This window comes from Sarcophilus harrisii, chromosome 2 (genome assembly GCF_902635505.1).
Source record: "Sarcophilus harrisii chromosome 2, mSarHar1.11, whole genome shotgun sequence".
NCBI classification, from domain to species: Eukaryota; Metazoa; Chordata; class Mammalia; order Dasyuromorphia; family Dasyuridae; genus Sarcophilus; species Sarcophilus harrisii.
In genome coordinates this window covers 430,719,883-430,726,398 of record NC_045427.1, presented here as the reverse complement: position 1 = coordinate 430,726,398, position 6,516 = coordinate 430,719,883, and positions in this window count along the sequence as shown.

The following is a 6,516-nucleotide window of genomic DNA, read 5'->3' as shown; positions in this document are numbered from 1 at the left end:
AAATACCAATTCCAGGTTGTTCACTACATGCCCTTTCTGGCCTTATCTCATCCCCTCCATATATTCTGTGTTCCAGTCATAGTGGACTACTTACACCATCCTTGCCTCCTGCCTCCACACTTTCCCACTTTTGTATCTTTTCTAAAATGGTTCCCTGTGACTGAATTGCCTTATCGCTCTGCTCTTGCTAGTTGAATTCCTAACCATCCTTTAAAGTCTGACATAAATAAATGTCCTCTTCTCCAGGAAGCCTTCTCTGATATCCCTGAGATCAGAGGGGCCTTTGATGGATCAGTAATGACCTTTCCCCAACTCTCCGAGGCCCAGGAATTCATTTAAATCTCAGGTTGCACCTCTCTTATATGCTACCTATTCATATGGTACAGTACTAGGATAGCAAGTTTTAATCCCTTTCTACCATCCAAAGAAGCTTCATGGGTGCAAGACATCATGGCAAAGGAACTCAAGCTAAATAACCTAGATTTGAATACCACCACTTGAACTTGAACTTGAACCAATCATGTAACCTTTCTAAGCCTCAATTTCCCTTAAGAGTATACCTGGAATAATCCTCTCTTGCTCTTTCTTTTTCACACAAGTATGAGGATCAAATGAAATGAAGTCTGTGAAAGTGTTTTCCAAAATAAATTCACACCATCCAATCAAAAGTATCTACATAGTATTTAGGATGCAGGATGCTGTCCTCAGTACTGTAGATACAAAAATAAACAATAATAGGGTCTCTGTCCTCAACAAATTTATAATTTATTCAAGGAGATTTCATATATACAAATTAGCCTGACATACTATAGAAGAATGAAGAAGAGATTCAGGCACAATAACTGTGCTTATGCAACACATTATAATTATCCTGGGTACTTTCTGTTATGGATCAAATGAGAGTTCTGAATTAAATGATTTCTATGTCCTTCCAGAGTCAAAAATAGTTTAAGTTTGTATAGCTCTTTAAGTTGTTGTGGGGAAATATATGAAATATTTTCCCCATAGCAACTTTAGAATATAGACTATATAATGATTATGACTCCCATGTGTTTGTTCATTCATTCACTTATATATCTGTATATTCATCTATTTATCATCTACCTATTTCTTTATTGGCTTGGATCTGTGATTTGATCCGCACAGGCATCTCTCTGTAAAGAATCTCTCTCTCTCTCTTAACTACTTAGCAACAAATTCCTTAGGGAATTCCCTGGGGTTACTGAGAAGCAAAAGATGACATGGCCAGCATGGACCAGAGATCTTGACTGAGAACAGCCTTCTAACCATAGTCCCACACTGTCTCCTTATTTTATCTATGAGGAAACAGAAGTTTTGAGAAGTTAAATTACATAGCTAATAACTGTCTGAGGCAGGATTTAACCTGACTTGTGGCCTAGCACTCTATCTACTATATCACACAATGTCTTGAGGTAAATGTTCTTTAAATATATTTCTAATGCTTATTAGACTTTCTAACTCAGACCCTAACCATCTAATACACAGAAGGCCTTATAACCCATATTTCTCTAACCAAATTAGACTTTCTAGTCCAATTATACTATCTAACCCATATATGTCTAAATATATGTATATGCAGACATACATATATATATACATATACACACACACACATATTTGTATATATGTGTGTGTGTATATACGTATTGTATTTGCGTAACTCCTCAGTGCCAGCTAAATATATTGATTTACTTCTGTCAAACAAGCCTTTTTATTCAAATCTATATATTTCATCAGGATACTTTCTTACCTGTGGGTTAATGAAATATAAAACAAAAACAAAACAGTGAAGCTCCCTAGATTTTGCATTTTTTTCTTTCATTACAATATCATTCTAAGTATTTGGTTTCTTTGACCATAGAAGGCTCATGTTTATAAAGTTCTAACTCAGGAATTAAACTGTATCCATAGCAGGTACAAATGATGGTTGGCATTTATAGTTAAAAGATTTATTTATATTTAATAATAGGAGATGCCTTTAAAGTCACTTAGTCCATGGGAAACAGAAAAATCTTGTTAATTATGTATCAAAGAAACTAGTTGTATTTTAAAATTTAATGAATCGATGATTTCAAGGATATAGGCAAATTCTATTGCAAACTAGATGAAAGATTAAAACTCTTCCACACTTTAATAGACATTTCATTTCTGTGACTGAAAAAAAAAACCCAATATCCTATAACCAACTTAGTGGTGAGAAGTTTTTTTCAAATGTAGATTCATCCTTCAATGATTGAAATATAGTACATGGCCAGCCAAAGTGAAAGCCTTTCTAAGTTGGTAGGACCTGTAATAGCTTGAAGTTTACCTTCCATTGATTGGCATAGCCTTTGAGAGCCCCCCAAAACACTTTCATACAAGGATGAGTCTTTTGGAGCAGGACTTCAGTTCTTCGACAGCAAAGACAGGAAAAACATTCCCCATCAAGAAGAGAAAAATTTTCTTCTAACTTTGCCTTGTCTACACTGAAAATTTGAAAAAAGAAATTGAAATATTGAAAAGACTATTTTTATCTCAAAGAAATGAATGCTTGCTGAATCCTGGAATGCAAATATGACATTTACTTCTTATTATTTCTACTGAAATTATTATAATTATTATTATAATGATATTACTCAAATTAGGATGAATATAATAATAACAAAATGATAATTTGAGAGCTTTTTGCACTGTTTACCACCTTAAACATAAAGAGAGAGCAAATGAATTCAGTAAGGTACTTTAAATAGTGAGAAGAGAAGATGGAGAGCCATTACCTTCCCATGTTCCAATTTGTAAATGGGATGCTAAAAACAGTCCTTGATGGACTTGAGGGTAATTGATTCTCTGATGCTGAAAATGCCCTAGAGAATGTAGGTATAAAAGCTGGCAGGGCTCTGGGCAGGAGTTGGAACACACTATTATCAGGAAGGTGGGGAAAACAGATAGTTGTACATTCCAGCCCCTGCCTCCTGTCGTTTGGCTCTGGGACTGTGATGGTCTGCTAAAGAAAAAAAGGAGAGCTGTGCAGAAGAAGGAAGTGGAGACAGAGACACTGGTGGTGTCAAGAAACAGCAAGGAAGAGAAGTTACCATTTTCAAAAACTCAAAACATCTGAAATCTCAAAGGCAACCTGCAATCCTCTTTACAAAGGGACTGGTGAGTACAACCATGGCCCTGGCTAGGTAAAAATAATTTTCTTTTTGGTCTTTTGTACATGCTGCCAAAAAGACTTAAAGGTATTTTGAATCTAGGACAATGTCAATGAATCCCAAGTGGGTCAGACTGCCCCAGCTATAATGGCATTCATTTCAAATGGCCTCATAAAGAAACTGGAAACTTACTTCCTTTGCCCCAGGAGTATGATGACAGAGCCCTTAGTCTTAGAGTTGGAAGGAACCTTAGAAATCATCTAGTACCATCCCCTCATTTTCCAGGTGAGATTTGACCAGAGAATCTAAATGACTTAACCTGAGTCCTTTGACTCCAAATGACTCCACTCTTTCCATCATCATTCTTTCTTCTAATGCCAGTTCTTTAGGAAAGATTGTAAATTTATTAGGTTCCCCCAAAAATTGGATTCTTCTGCTAAAAAGTTCCATTAAAACAACACAGGAAAGAGAGGTAGTATAGTATAGTGAGAAAACCAAGATTCACCTCCTGACTATATATGTGACCTTGAGCAAATCATTTAGTATCCCAGTCTCTTCCTATTCACCCCATAATTCTCCAAGTATTTTCTGCCTTAGTAGGGGGAGTGTTCTCCCTAGAAATTTCCTATGTTAGAAAAATCAATCTGATTGAAAACCAAACAATAGGAGAAGAGCTAAGGGACTCTGTAAATCAGTAGCTTTCACTAATCTGCCCAACAACACTAGAAAATGAACTTCTCTTAAATGTGGCTATTTCATCATTAGTAATTTTAATTGCCTCAATCTTGAATGTTAACATTGATTTTATAAGACTAATCAGTATGTATATATTTGCAGGACCTTTAAAGTACAAACCAACTCATAGAGACAGAATCAGTCTGTTTTTTCATCTATAGAATGGAGACAATGATACTTGGGATCATAGATGTAAAACTGAAAGAGATTTCAGAGATTATCTAGTTAATAGTTTTTACTTTCTAGTTGAGGAAATTGAGACCTAGGGAGGTGATGTGACCTGCACAATACCACATAGGAAGGGAAGGTAGTGAACATTTGTCAAAGTATGCATCTTCTGCCTTGGAATACATAGGAAATCTGCTTTCTGAGGATTCAAGATTCTCAGTTTCGAAAATGATCCAGGTCCTCTGACTTGATGAGGCTACTATGAGGGAAGTGCTTGATAAACCTTAAAGAGCTATAGAAATTAGTAGGAATTGGTAGAGTGTTATTGTTACTACTCCTAATATAAGACTTCTCATATGTTCCAAAGCAGTGTTTTGTAGGTCCCACTTTCTGGGAATGTGTTCTCACTACTTGTCTTCAGGAGACCCATTCTGATAAAAACTAGTCTAGCGAATTCTCTCTGGGTTGGTGGAACACTGAGACTATTTGTGTTGGATTGCTAATTGTTGTAGAATAAGGTTCTACTTCTATAAATCCAAAAGATTTTAAATAATCAGAATTACTGAAGAAACACTGGACGAAAAAAAATGATGGTATTCAAGATGATCCTGAAGAGCTGAAGTCCAGGACGTTCTTTTAGAATCTTAAAAGAAAGATTAAATTATGTTTAATCTTACCTTCATCTTGAAAAAATTTATTGAATTCTCAAAAACTCTTGTATAGAATGTTATGTACACAATAATTGTTTAATCAGTGTTGATTGAGCTGAACTGTGCATTTTCAGTCTTTATTATTTATTATTCTCAAAACCCTTGATCTCATACTATCTCACTCTGAAAGACTCTGGTGATTTTACATCATTACTTAATGGAATATATTCACTAAACTGTATGTGGAATTTTCATCCAAAATCTTAGCTTCTGAAGGTCCAAAAGAGAGAAGAGAATCTAGCATCATTTATGGTACTTCAGCTAACCAGAATATTTAATTAACCAAGTATCCCATCCCCTGGACATCCTTGGAAAAGAGGAGTTGGCTGTTTCAAAAGGTACGTCCCCAGTTTCTAGTTCCTAGGATACAGGGGAAACTGCCTCATTTGAGAGGCAGAACTTCTAAAGATTGCCAAGAATAGAGAAATCCAATTCAGAGTATTGCCTTCTCAAAAAAATTTTAAAAAGCATCATATTCCCAATACAAGATAACTTCAGATGACTGATTTTCTCTTATCTTCAATTGTACCAAGATGGCATCTCTTTTAAGTACTTTTACTACCATATAGTTTCTGGCTCCAGAATAAGGACAATAAGGGAGGTTTTACAAATAACAACCATAGTTGCCACAGCAGCTAATGCAGAATCAAGGTAGAATTTATCATGGGGCTGTAAAGCAGCACCAGATGTCAGAACATGGGGTTGTGCAGGGGGAACTGGGAACCTTTGAAACTGGGAATCTTGAATCTTCAGGATGCAGAAGATTTCCTATATAATTCTTCCAAGGCAGAAGACACACGTTTTGACAAATAAAGTTAAAAACAGAAGAGCCCACTATTTCCATGCAATTCCCTGAGTGGGTTCATTCCCATTGTACCATGGCAAAATCAAAGCATGTGAAAGGCATGGAAGTTTCCTCCCCACCCCACCCCATACCCCACCAAAACCCACTGGCTTTTCAAATATAGAATGTCTCAAAAACTATGGCACAAGTTTGGTACACTCTGGCTCACTCCCACATCCCAAACTTTTTTTTTGCCTTGATGTCTTCTGGGTATATGTATGTTAAAAGCAGAAAGTATCTTTCTTTGGAATGGGGAATGACTTATGTACAAGCAGAACAAGGAGAAGTTTTGTTTTGTTTTGTTGACTGGAGGTTTTTCAATTAATAATAATTTTCTGAAGAAGAGGTAATTCATAAGGCAGAAACTAATTTATCAAAGACCATGCTTCAGGAAGCAGATGAGGAACTGGGAGATATCAAATCTTTGAATCCTTGATAAAAAACACTTTCATATTGATTGCCTCAGTTTCTCAATCTGCAAGATGCAGAACATTAGACTGGGAGTCAGAAAACCTGGGTCCTAATCCTGATCTTGCCATTAACTAGGACCTTCCTGTCTCTGATTTCTGGTTTCCTTCTTCATAAAATGAGAAGATTGAACTAGAAGATCTGTAAGTTTTGAGGTCCCTTCTAAGCTTTTGAACTACTCTCCTATGATCCTTCCAGCTCTGACATTCTAATGTTCTAGATTAGATTCTGATTTCCAGAATTCTTTTCAGCTCTAACATTCTATGTTTTAAGCTCTCAGTGCTATTTTATGACTCTTCAATATTTCACTTAACCCTGATTGTGCCACAGACAATAAGAAATAAAATATGTGAAGCAGGGAGCCGGGTATTCTTTCTCCTTTCTCCAATAGTGGCATAAAGAAATTGCAATATTTTGTTCTCAGAATATTATTATAAAA